This window comes from Hyla sarda, chromosome 9, assembly GCF_029499605.1.
Source record: "Hyla sarda isolate aHylSar1 chromosome 9, aHylSar1.hap1, whole genome shotgun sequence".
Lineage (NCBI taxonomy): Eukaryota > Metazoa > Chordata > Amphibia > Anura > Hylidae > Hyla > Hyla sarda.
The window spans coordinates 34,004,891-34,019,204 of NC_079197.1; the positions used below are offsets into that span (position 1 = coordinate 34,004,891).

Consider the following 14,314-nt stretch of genomic DNA (forward strand, 5'->3'; position numbering starts at 1 on the left):
AGTAAAGTTTAGTTAATTCAGATAGTTTAAGAATCAGCGTAGATACAGTGGGGATCAAAAGTTTGGGCACCTCAGGTAAAAATTTGTATTAATGTGCATAAAGAAGCCAAAGAAAGATGGAAAAATCTCCAAAAGGCATCAAATTACAGATTAGACATTCTTATAATATGTCAACAAAAGTTAGATTTTATTTCCATCATTTACACTTTCAAAATAACAGAAAACAAAAAAAATGGCCTCTGCAAACGTTTGGGCACCCTGCAGAGTTAATATCTTGTACTGCCCCCTTTGGCTAGTGTCACAGCTTGTAAACGCTTTTGTAGCCAGCCAAGAGTCTTTCAATTCTTGTTTGAGGTGTCTTTGCCCATTCTTCCTTACAAAAGTCTTCCAGTTCTTTGAGATTTCTGGGCTGTCTGTCATGCACTGCTCTTTTAAGGTCTATCCATAGATTTTCAATTATATTGAGGTCAGTAGATTGTGAAGGCCATGGCAAAACCTTCAGTTTACACCTCTTGATGTAATCCCCCGTGGATTTTGAGGTGTGTTTAGGATCATTATCCATTTGTAGAAGCCTCTTTAACTTCAGCTTTTTCACAGATGGCATCAAGTTAGCATACAAAATTTGCTGAAATTTTATTGAATCAAATTTTCCTTCTACTCGTCAGATGTTCCCTGTGCCACTGGCTGCAATACAACCTCAAAGCATGATTGATCCACCCCCATGCTTAACAGTTGGACAGAGGTTCTTTTCATTAAATTCTGTTCCCCTTTTTCTCCAAACGTACCTTTGCTCATTCCGGCCAAAAAGTTAAATTTTAACCTCATCGGTCCACAGAACTTGTTTCCAAAATGCATCAGGCTTGTCTATATGTTCATTTGCAAAGTTCAAACGCTGATTTTTGTGGTGAGGATGTAGAAGTGATTTTCTTCTGATGACTATTCCATGAAGACCATATTTGTACAAGTATCTCTTTATAGTGGAATAGTGTACCACAACTCCAGTGTCTGCCAGATCTTTCTGGAGGGATTGTGCAGTCAAACGTGGGTTTTGAATTGTTTTTCTCACAATCCTGTGAGCTGTTCTGTCTGATATTTTTCTTGGTCTTCCAGATCTTGCTTTAACTTCCACTGTTCCTGATGACTGCCATTTGTTAATAACATTGCGAAAAGAGGATATTGACATCTGAAAATGTTTTGCTATCTTCTTATAGCCTTCTCCAGCTTTGTGAGCGTCAACTATTTTCAGTTTCAGATTTCTAGACAACTGCTTAGAAGAACCCATGTGCTGATTGTTGGGGCAAGGTCAGATGAGTCTGGGCATTTAAAACCTTTGAGCTTGACATGACCTGGTCTTCCCAGATGATGATTGAGAACAATCCATGACACTGGCAGGTCTCAGCTTTGCAAAGGGGGCAGTGCATGCTATAAATTCTGCAGGGTGCTCACACTTTTGCAGATGCCATTTTTTGTTTTCTCTTATTTTGAAAGTGTATATGATATGATGGAAATAAAATCAAACTTTTGTTGACATATTATAAGAATGTCTAATCTGTAATTTGATGCCTTTTGGAGATTTTTGCATCTTTCATTGGCTTCTTTATGCACATTAATACAAATTTTTACCTGGGGTGCCCAAACTTTTGATCCCCACTGTAATGTTGATATGCAATTTACATAATTCCCATTACAGTCATTAGAGTTGTGCAAACCTTGGTTTCAGATGTTTTCGGCCTCCCTTCCACTTTTGGTGGCTGCAAGCAGATCAGAAGGGGCCAAGGAGCCCTCATTCTAAAGGTAGGTGCAGGTCTCAGAGGAGGGTCCCTGTGGATATGCCATAAATATCCTTGAATGTTGATACCTCCTTAAAGGGGTACTCCATGGGAAAACAAATATTTTCAAATCAACTAGTGCCTGAAAGTTAAACAGATTTGTAAATGACTAATGTTTAAAAATCTTAATCTTTCCAATACATATCAGATGCTGTATGCCATAGAACAGGGGTACTCAACTAGTGAGGGTCCGCTTAGCCAGCTCTGCCACTGGTAAAGGATGAGCAAAGTACTGAGGCCTGATTCACACCTAGTGGCCGCAGTGCCATGAAGGAATTAGGTAAAACGACTGAAGTTAGGAAAATGTAACTGTACTGTTTCCTGTATTTTCTGAATACTGCCAGAGACTATATCCCTGAATAAAATACTGCCACACGCTGCACCCCTAACTAGAATATTACCACATGCTGTGCCCCTGAATATAATACTGCCACACGCTGTACCCCTGAATATAATACTGCCCTATGCTGTAACCCTGAATATAATACTGCCACACGCTGCACCCCTAACTAGAATATTACCACATGCTGTGCCCCTGAATATAATACTGCCACACGCTGTACCCCTGAATATAATACTGCCCTATGCTGTAACCCTGAATATAATACTGCCACACGCTGCACCCCTAACTAGAATATTGCCACATGCTGTGCCCCTGAATATAATACTGCCACAAGCTGTACCCCTGAATATAATACTGCCCTATACTGTACCCCTTGAATATAATAGTGCCACACGCTGTACCCCTGAATATAATACTGCCACACGCTGTACCCCTGAATATAATACTGCCACACGCTGTACCCCTGAATATAATGCTGCCACACACCGTGTCCCTGAATACTTCCACACGCTATACCCCTGAATATAATACTGCTGCACGCTGTACCCCTGAATATAATACTGCCACATGCTGTACCCCTGAATATAATACTGCCACACGCTGTACCCCTGAATATAATACTGCCACACGCTGTACCCCTGAATATAATACTGCCACATACTATACCCCTGAATATATTACTGCAGCATGCTGTGCCCCCGAATATATTACTGCCGCACGTTGTGCCCCTGAATATATTACTGCAGCATGCTGTGCCCCCAAATATATTACTGCAGCATGCTGTGCCCCCAAATATATTACTGCCACATGCTGTGCCCCTGAATATAATACTACCACACACTCTGCCCCTGGTATAGTGCTGCCACATGCTGTGCCCCTAATACATTAAAGCCACACGCTGTGCTCCAGGTATATTACTGCCACACGCTGTTCCCCTGGTATAGTTCTGCCACTTGGTATGCCCCTGGTATAGTACTGCCACTTTCTATGTCCCTGGTATATTACTGCCACCCAATATGCCCCCAAATAGAATTTTAACAAACACTCTGCCATCTACCAACTAATTGTAGCATAAAACAATGAATGATGCCACTGTGCCCCCCAGAATAAATGATGTCACCGTGCCCCCCAGAATAAATGATGCCACTGTTCCCCCCGGAATAAATGATGCCACTGTTCCCCCCATAATAAATGATTCCACCGTGCCCCCCAGAATAAATGATGCCACCGTGCCACCAGAATACATCAAGTCACTGTGCCCCCAGAATATATGAAGTCACTGCACCCTCAGAAGTCACTGTTCCCCCAGAATAAATGAAGTCACTGTGACTCTTCAGCTGCTGTGAACCACAACTCCCATCATGCACAGACAGATGGTCATGATGGGAGTTGTAGTTCTGTGACAACTGGAGAGTCACAGGTCGGGGAATGATTGCTCACCTGACAGCGTAGGCTCCCCATCCCAGGTCCCGTGCTGCTCCGCTGCTCTAGCCTCTTCTAGTCAGGCCTGGCCAGAGCAGATGATGCAGGCAGCGCTAATCGCACCGCCTGCATCACAGGAAAAGTGACCAGTGGCCGGGCAAGGAGCACAGTGTCCCTCGCTGCGGCCGCGACTATTCATTTGTATCGGTGTCTTAAGACACCGATACAAATGAATGAGGGAAAATCAGCGGGCGGTCAGCATGACTGGCGGCCGCGGTCCACCAGTTGAGTATCCCTTCTATGGAGGAAGTTGTTTAGTTCTTTACAGTCTGACCACAGTGCTCTCTGCTGCCACCTCTCTTTGTGCAAGGAACTGTCCAGAGCAGGAGAGGTTTTCTATGGGGATTTACTCTTGCTTTGGACAGTTCCTGACACTGACAGAGGTGGCAGCAGAGAACGATGTTGTCAGACTGAAAAGAACTACACAACTTCCTCTGGAGCATACAGCAGCTGATAATTACTGGAAGGATTAAGATTTTTTATAGAAATAATTTACAAATCTGTTTCACTTTCAGGCACAAGTTGATTTGAAAACATATGTTTTCCACCTGTTTATCACCAGAGTTCCTCTTCAAAGCGTTACTGTAATGTCATTGAATTTTGGGCTCCCAATCAGATGTGAACCTAGCCTAAAATATAAGCATAGTTTAACCTCTTCCCGACCCATGGCATACATGTACATCATGGGTCGGGTGGGCGGACATGATGGGGGCCCATGGGTCGGGTCCGCGTCATGACCGGGAGATGTCCACTGTTCTCAGCAGCTGACATCTGTCGATGTCCATCATTTAACTGTTTAAATAACGTGTTCTATACAGATCACGGCATTTAAACATTATATCCGCTATTCCCTGGTGTCTAGTGGTCCCACAGCCCCCCACCGCAGGGGGGCTATGGTATCTTCCCCGGCTCTGTTATTGCTTAGAGCTCCCTTTGGCAGCCCTTAGCAATCGAGCACAGACTTCATAGATCAATGTAATGCAATAGCATTACATTGATTTATGTAGGCCATCTAATGATGGCTTATAATAGGCCCCTAGGGGGGCAAAAATGTGTGTAAAAAATATTTAAAAAATCCCTTCCCTAATAAAATTCAATTTCCCATTTTTTAAATAAAACACTTGTACAAACATAAAAAATACACATATTTGGTATTGCCTCATGCATAATTGTCCAAACTATTAAACTGTTATGTTTCTGATTCTGCATGGTAATCGCAAAAAAATTCCAAACGCCAAAGTTGCTGATTTTTGGTTACATTACATCCCACAAAAATCGTAATAAAAAGTGATCAAAAAGCCAGAACTACACAAATGTGGTACCGTCAAAAACTACAGCTCATGGCCCAAAATATAAATCCTAACACACATCCATAGGTGGAAAAATAAAAATGATATAGGGTAATGAACAGTTTTTTTTTTTTTGACAAGGTTTTTTTTCTTTTTTTAACCATAAAACAAAACAAAAATTATTCAAGTTTGGTATCATTGGAATCGTACTGACTCAGAATAAAAATGGAATGTCAGATTATTGCCCTACAAAATTGTGCAATTCCATATTTTTTTCAATTTTGATCTGCTTATAATTTTTTGGGGGCTTTGTAATACATTGTATAATAAAAAATAAAAAAAGGGTTTCAGTGGAAAGTCCAACTCATCACGCAGAGAATAAGCCCTAATACAACTTTGTCAGACAAAAAATAAAAAGTTATGGGTCTTAGAATGTTAAGAGATAAAAAAAATTTCCACAATTTGCTGGGTCATGAAGGGGTTAAGAGATAAAAAAAAAGTAAGGTTAACCTGCAAGGTCTCAAACCAAAGATTTTTTTTTTTTTTTTGACAGATCAGTCTTACCAGAAATATTTGCTTATATATACCGTAGCTTCATATGTGGAATTTCTTGCTTTATTTATAACATTATAAAGTTGAAATAATGATATTCACAATAGGGCGGAGAAAAAAGAAACGCAAAGCTGCTAAATGAGGGTCATGCCACACTAATAACCTGGAATATGAAAGGTCCTGCTCCTCTAGTAAAATTCCAATTGAAGATTTTGCTATGAGAGGGGGCTGGGAACGGAGAAGCAATTAGCGTTGAGAGGGCACCGAGGGTCTACCCAAGACAAAGCCCGGAATTTACTCCTATTATGTGTCTATCACGTGACCTCAGTCAATGAGCAGACTCCTGCAGCTTCTTCATGGCATGGCAGAGATAATGCAAATCATGGGGCACAATGGAATTCTTTTCCCATTGACAAGGTAACTATTGTATTGGCAGAAAGTCAACGATTCACAATATGTCGCAATTGGTACTTTCAGCTCTTTGCTTGAGGATTGTATTTCATCCACAACATAAGATAATCTTAATGTATACTCAATCATTTAGTCAGTTTCCATAACTAACAAGAAAAATAATGGGGCGTTCACAAGGGCGGGATCTACCGCGAGTTTCCCACTATGCATTTAAAGGGGTACTCCACCCCTAGACATCTTATTCCCTATCCAAAGGATAGGGGATAAGATGTCTGATTGCGGGGGTCCCGCCGCTGGGGACCCCCGCAATATAACATGCGGCACCCACCTGTTTCTTGTCCGGAAGCGCTGGAGGGTCTGGGTCGCGACCACGGAAACGGAAGTCTGTGACGTCACTACTCCGCCCCCGTGTGATATCAAGCCCCGTCCCCTCAATGCAAGTTTATGGGAGGGGGCGTGATGGCCGTCTCCCATAGACTTGCATTGATGGGATGGGGCGTGACGTCACACGGGGGCGGGGGCGTGACGTCACACGGGGGCGGAGGCGTGACGTCATGGACTTCCGTTCCCGTGGTCGCGACCCAGACCCTCCAGCGCTTCTGGACAAGAAACAGGTGGGTGCTGCATGCTATATTGCGGGGGTCCCCAGCGGCGGGACCCCCGCGATCAGACATCTTATCCCCTGTCCTTTGGATAGGGGATAAGATGTCTAGGGGTGGAGTACCCCTTTAAGGAAGATCTGCTGCAGAAAACTCCCCACAGCTTAAACTCACAGGGAAATTCGCCGTAGATCCTGCACATGTGAAGTATCCTAATGCTATGCACGCAGCATATTTCACACTGCAGATGCACCGACGGCATTCACAAGAGTTAGCTCCTTGCTGCTGATGTGTAGCTCTGTGTATCCGCTCGTAACTGCGGATTTCTCGCTGTAGAGACAGTGCCTGCTCGTAGCAGATGTGTAGTGAGAAATCCGCCACCATGAGCAGACACACAGAGCTACCCTGCCGCAGCAGGGAGCTTGCCCTTGCGACTGCCCATGGCATATCCGCAGTGTTAAAGGGGTACTTTGGTGAAAAACAATATTTTTTAAATCAACTGGTGGCCGAAAGTTAAACAGATTTGTAAATTACTTCTATTTAAAAATCTTAACCCTTCCATGACTTATCTGCTGCTGTATGCTCATAGCAAATCCCTGGTCTTGGCAGTTCCTGAGACAGACGTGTCAGCAGAGAGCACTGTGGGCAGACAGAAAAGAAATTTAAAAAGAAAAAAACTTCCTGTGGAACATACAGCAGCTAATAAGTCCTGGAAGGGTTAAGATTTTTAAATAGAAGTCATTTACAAATCTGTTTAACTTTGATTTAAATTTTTTTTTATTTTCCCCAGAGAACCCCTTTGAATAGGCCTTGGAAGCGCTGTGTGTGACCCACCCTGAAGAAGAATTTTGTGACAAACCACACCAAAATTTCTTAAAATCAACTGGTGCCAGAAAGTTAAACAGATTTGTAAATTACTTCTATTAAAAAAATCATTATCCTTCCAGTACTTATCAGCTGCTGTATGATCCACAAGAAGTTATTTTCTTTTTGAATTTCCTTTCTATCTAACCACAGTGCTCTCTGCTGACACCTCTGTCCATTTTAGGAACTGTCCAGAGCAGGAGAGGTTTTTTATGGTGATTTGCTCCTACAGAGGTGTCAGCAGAGAGCACTGTGGTAAGGCAGAAAGGAAACTCAAAAAGAAAACAACTTCCTGTTGATCATGCGGCAGCTGATAACTACTGGAAGGATTTAGATTTTTTTTTATAGAAGTAATTTACAAATATGTTTAACTTTCTGGCAAGAGGTTGATTTAAGAATTTTTTTTCCCCAGAGGAATACCCCTTTAATTAAATTGCACGATCGATGGCATACACATAAAAAATTACTAAAGTCCAAAATTGCGCATTTTTGGTCACTTCATATGCCATAAAAAAATAATAAAAAGCAATCAAAAAGTCCCATTAAAACAAAAATAAATACTACAGACCATGGCGCAAAAACGTAGCCCTCATACATCCCCATAGGCCAGGTATGTGCAGAGCATTGCATCGGTCAGTGACTGAGTGAGAGTGGAACTAACACCCTCCGAGAGCGGGATGGATTGGTTAAAAAAAATCATTGTGAGCGGGATTGAAAAACCAGTCCTGCGCAGGGCTCTAATGGATGCATACTAGCGGTCAATGCTTGAATGCAATAAGGCACTGTGGCTGACAGTATCAGGCTGGGTTCACACATAGTACTTTGGTTAGTATTTGATCCTCGGTTTGGTCAGTATTTTAGCCTAAACCAGGGGTGGAACTGAGAAAAACTATAATGAAAAGATTTGCATGTTTTTCATTTGTTTTGGAAATCTGGCTGGCATCGGGAAATATGCTGCACATGCGCTAGGAACAGAAACACATTGCTTTCTCTGCCGCAGCCCTGTGTGTGCAGTGAGGTTTGGAGGCAGGCCGCATGTACCAACTTAACTGTGACTCGCGGCCCGCCTCCGAACCTCACTGCACACACAGGGCTCTGCCGCTCCTAGCGCATACACAGCATATTTCCTGTTGCCCGGCAGATTTCTTGCAGCGTCACATACGCTGCGTATGCTTTGTGTGTGACCCTTACCCTTACAGTGAAATCTGATTCTGAAAAGAAAAGGACATGTCAAGCCCAAAGTAACCATATGATCTGAGCTTCAAAAGCCACTTCATAATTACGTATAATATCAAATATGTCAGATTTGTGTAAAGAATGATGTTTATTTTAAGTAAAAATTTAATGTGGCATTTTTTGGGAACATTCCTTGCAATTCAACTTGTGTGTGTGAATCCAGCCTGCGTGGGCTGCCAGCATAGATTAGTAACTAATTTACATACAGAAAGATCTGAACTTTCGATCTCTGAATGTTTTTAGTTTAGAATCTTCAGATCATTCTGTATGTAAATTAGCTGACTTCTGTAATCATAATTCCATTTATTATCAAATTAAAGGGATGTTCCCAAAAAAGTCACATAAAATTTTTACTTAAATTAGACATCATTCTTTATAAAAAATCTGACATATTTGATATTTTACGTATTTTCCCCTACGTGCTACACCTCTTTAGTAGGTGCGCCATGTGACAATCTGCCTGAACATCCATTTGACATGGCAATTAGTTACTAATCTATGCTGGCAGCCCACGCAGGCTGGATTCACACACACAAGTTGAATTTCAAGGAACTGGTAAATGGAGTCATCTGCAGTCACAGGTATTGGTGTCTTTAAGATGTCGGTACAACTGGCAAGAGCAAGTGAACCCAATGCTTCTTCTCCACTAGTGCTTCCTCTATGATGCAGACCTGACTAGAAAAGGCCAGAGCAGCACAGAACTTGGAACATGTAAATATTTTAGGGGGGCACAGTTAACAGTTCATAATGGAGTGCAGATAGTGGCACAGTTTATTAGTGAGACAGACAGTGGAACAGCTCATTAGGGGGGTAGACAGTTACACGGTTCATGGGGGGGCAGACAGTGGCACAGTTCATTTGGGGAGACAGACAGTGGAACAGCTTATTAGGGGGGCAGGAAATGGCACAGTTCATTGGGGGGGGGGGGCAGTGGAACAGTTCATTAGGGGCAGACAGTGGAACAGCTCATTAGGGAGGTAGACAGTGGAACAGCTCATTAGGAAAGTAGACAGTGGAACAGCACATTAGGGAGGTAGACAGTGGTACAGCTCATTAGGGAGGTAGACAGTGGAACAGCACATTAGGGAGGTAGACAGTGGAACAGCACATTAGGGGGGCAGACAGTGGAACAGCACATTAGGGAGGTAGACAGTGGAACAGCAGATTAGAGAGGTAGACAGTGGAACAGCTCATTAGGGAGGTAGACAGTGGTACAGCACATTAGGGAGGTAGACAGTGGAACAGCACATTAGGGAGGTAGACAGTGGAACAGCACATTAGGGGGGCAGACAGTGGAACAGCACATTAGGGGGGCAGACAGTGGAACAGCTCATTAGGGAGGTAGACAATGGAACAGCACATTAGGGGGGTAGACAGTGGTACAGCTCATTAGGGAGGTAGACAGTGGAACAGCACATTAGGGAGGTAGACAGTGGAACAGCACATTAGGGGGGCAGACAGTGGAACAGCACATTAGGGAGGTAGACAGTGGAACAGCTCATTAGGGAGGTAGACAGTGGAACAGCACATTAGGGAGGTAGACAGCGGTACAGCTCATTAGGGAGGTAGACAGTGGTACAGCTCATTAGGGAGGTAGACAGTGGAACAGCTCATTAGGGAGGTAGACAGTGGAACAGCACATTAGGGAGGTAGACAGTGGAACAGTTCATTAGGGAGGTAGACAGTGGAACAGCAGATTAGAGAGGTAGACAGTGGAACAGCTCATTAGGGAGGTAGACAGTGGAACAGCACATTAGGGAGGTAGACAGTGGAACAGTTCATTAGGGAGGTAGACAGTGGAACAGCTCATTAGGGAGGTAGACAGTGGAACAGCTCATTAGGGAGGTAGACAGTGGAACAGCAGATTAGGGAGGTAGACAGTGGAACAGTTCATTAGGGAGGTAGACAGTGGAACAGCAGATTAGAGGGGCAGACAGTGGTACAGCTCATTAGGGAGGTAGACAGTGGTACAGCTCATTAGGGAGGTAGACAGTGGAACAGCTCATTAGGGAGGTAGACAGCGGTACAGCTCATTAGGGAGGTAGACAGCGGTACAGCTCATTAGGGAGGTAGACAGTGGTACAGCTCATTAGGGAGGTAGACAGTGGTACAGCTCATTAGGGAGGTAGACAGTGGAACAGCTCATTAGGGAGGTAGACAGTGGAACAGCTCATTAGGGAGGTAGACAGTGGAACAGCACATTAGGGAGGTAGACAGTGGAACAGCAGATTAGAGGGGCAGACAGTGGTACAGCTCATTAGGGAGGTAGACAGTGGTACAGCTCATTAGGGAGGTAGACAGTGGTACAGCTCATTAGGGAGGTAGACAGTGGTACAGCTCATTAGGGAGGTAGACAGTGGTACAGCTCATTAGGGAGGTAGACAGTGGAACAGCTCATTAGGGAGGTAGACAGTGGAACAGCTCATTAGGGAGGTAGACAGTGGAACAGCTCATTAGGGAGGTAGACAGTGGAACAGCACATTAGGGAGGTAGACAGTGGAACAGCAGATTAGAGGGGCAGACAGTGGTACAGCTCATTAGGGAGGTAGACAGTGGTACAGCTCATTAGGGAGGTAGACAGTGGTACAGCTCATTAGGGAGGTAGACAGTGGTACAGCTCATTAGGGGGGCAGACAGTGGAACAGCACATTAGGGAGGTAGACAGTGGAACAGCAGATTAGAGGGGCAGACAGTGGTACAGCTCATTAGGGAGGTAGACAGTGGAACAGCTCATTAGGGGGGCAGACAGTGGAACAGCTCATTAGGGAGGTAGACAGTGGAACAGCTCATTAGGGAGGTAGACAGTGGTACAGCTCATTAGGGGGGCAGACAGTGGTACAGCTCATTAGGGAGGTAGACAGTGGTACAGCTCATTAGGGAGGTAGACAGTGGAACAGCTCATTAGGGGGGCAGACAGTGGAACAGCACATTAGGGAGGTAGACAGTGGAACAGCTCATTAGGGAGGTAGACAGTGGAACAGCTCATTAGGTTTCGCATAATAAGCAGACTTCACCTTGAGAAAAGTTTGTTTGATTCTTTGTCCAGATTAAGACTATGTTCACACAGCAGAATTTCAATGCAGAATTTGGAGAAAGAATTCAGCACAGAAATTCTGCAATATGAAGTTAACATTGTAGTGAATGGGATTTCCGCTGTCCCATTCACACAACAGATTTTCCGCTGCAGAAATTCTGCATTCCGGATTCTGCAAAAACACTGAACCTGTTTATAGTTTTTGCAGAATTCCTCAGCAGAGTCCATTGAAGCCAGCTGCGCCCCCCCCCCCCCCCCGCAATCAGACATCTTATCCCCTATTTTTTGGATAGGGGATAAGATGTCTAAGGCCGGAATACCCCTTAAAGGTACTCCACTGGAAAAAAAAAATTTAAATCAACTAGTGCCAGAACGTTAAACAGATTTGTAAATGACTTCTATTGAAAAATCATTATCCTTTTAGTACTTATCAGCTGCTGTATGATCCACAAGAAGTTCTTTTCTTTTTGAATTTCCTATCTGTCCGACCATAGTGCTCTCTGATGACACCTCTGTCCATTTTAGGAACTGTCCAGAGTAGGAGCAAATCCCCATTAAAAACCTATCCTGCTCTGGACTGTTCCTAAAATGGACAGAGGTGTCAGCAGAGAGCACTGTGGTCAGGCAGAAAGGAAATTAAAAAAGAAAAGCACTTCTTGTGGATCATAACAGCAGCTGATAAGTACTGGAAGGATTAAGAGAAGTAATTTACAAATCTGTTTAACTTTCTGGCACACAAATAATTTTTTTTCCCAGTGGAGTACCCCTTAAAAGCAAACAAGACCATAGACCAAAAATATATAAAGAAAACTAGAATTGACATAAAACATAACATCTGATAGGTTTCTGTTAAAAAAAAAAAAAAAAAAAAAAAACACCACAAGAAGAAAGAATGACTTCCGAATCACAAAAAAATGTTTTTGTATAAAAATTGCAAAAATATCTACATACCAGACCGGTATATTAGCTTAATAATAACAGAACTAGGATATACCGTATTTTTCGCCGTATAAGACGCGTATAAGTCGGTGCGTCTTATACGGCGAATACACCCCTATTGCGGTGGTCCCTGCGGCCATCAACGGCCGGGACCCGCGGCTAATACAGGACATCACCGATCGCAGTGATGCCCTGTATTAACCCTTCAGACGCGGCGATCAAAGCTGACCGCCACGTCTGAAGGGAAAGTGACACTAACCCGACTGTTCAGTCAGGCTGTTCGGGACCACCACGATTTCAGCAGTCCCGAACAGCCCGACTGAATAGCCGGGTTAGTGCTTACAGGACACCGGGAGGGACCTTACCTGCCTCCTCGGTGTCTTCTCCGTTCAGGGATCCCCTGTATGGCCGGCGCTCTCCTTCCTCGTCATCACGTCGTCGCGTACGTGCGTCGGAGTGCGTAACGACGTGATGGCGGCGACGGGGAGCGAGGATACCCGGCCGGCAGCAGAGACGTTCCGGAGCGACGGGGACAGCGATGGAGCGACATCCAGGGCAGCGGTGACGGGTCTGGAGCGGCAGGGGCACATGAGTATTACCTCCTATGCAGTGGTCTTCAATCTGCGGACCTCCAGATGTTGCAAAACTGCAACTCCCAGCATGCCCGGACAGCCAACGGCTGTCCGGGCATGCTCGGAGTTGTAGTTTTGCAACATCTGGAGGTCCGCAGGTTGAAGACCATTATTGGGTTCAAAATCTTTAATTTTTTAGATTTTGCACCTAAAAATAGGATGCGTCTTATACGCCGGTGCGTCCTATAGGGCGAAAAATACGGTAATTTGAAATCTCTCAATAAATCCTTAAGGCATGCAACCTTCATCGATTAAGACATGATATTCACAAGGGGGTTCATCCCCTTCCGCAATCACAAGTTCTCAAAGACCATAGACCAACTGTTTTTGAATGTTGTTCTTTTGTTAAAGTAACATAGGGAACAATGAACAGGTCACTGAGCATATAAGTGATTGTAAGGTGAACTAAGCCGCCCTCCTCCACTGTCACAATCCATTATTTACCTCTTATTATGTATAATCTTCAACATTAAATGTTTCACCTCTTAAAGAAGGGTTTATGGCACATGCAATTTTGAATATAAATGAAGCTATTACAGGAGTGTTCCGGAACTCTTATATTAAAGGGTACCTCTCATCAAATAAACTTTTGATATATTTTAGATTAATGAATGTTGAATAGCTTCCCAATAGCATGTTAATGAAAAATATGCTTCTCTCTATTGTATTTTTCCCGATCAGTCCTGTCAGCAAGCATTTCTGACTCATGCTGGAGTCCTAAACACTCAGAACTGCCAGCCTGCTTTGTTCACAGCCAAACAGGCTGTGAACAAAGCAGGCTGGCAGCTCTGAGTGTTCTCCTTTATGAACAAAGCAGACTGGCAGCTCGTAGTGTTTAGGACTACAGCATGAGTCTGAAATGCTTGCTGCCAGGACTGGTAGGGAGACCCCTAGTGGTCATTTCTTCAAAGTGGAAAATTAAATAGAAAGAAGCATATTTTTTAATAACATGCAATTGTAAAGTTATTCTGCATACATTAATCTATAATATATCAAAAGTTTTTTTGATGAGAGGTACCCTTTAATGGCCCCCATCGGCGGGGTGCCCAGAGCTGTGGCACTTGCAACACACTGCGAATGGAAGGCAGAAGGTAGTGGTCACTT

At 43.8% G+C, this 14,314-nt stretch overlaps 1 protein-coding gene across 4 annotated transcripts in view; it reads right to left on the reverse strand.

Annotated features, from left to right (window-relative positions):
• Nucleotides 1-14,314, reverse strand: part of LOC130290354 (protein crumbs homolog 2-like) — a 125,793-nt gene that overhangs the window by 89,344 nt on the left and 22,135 nt on the right. The gene's annotated exons all lie outside the window — the stretch shown is intronic.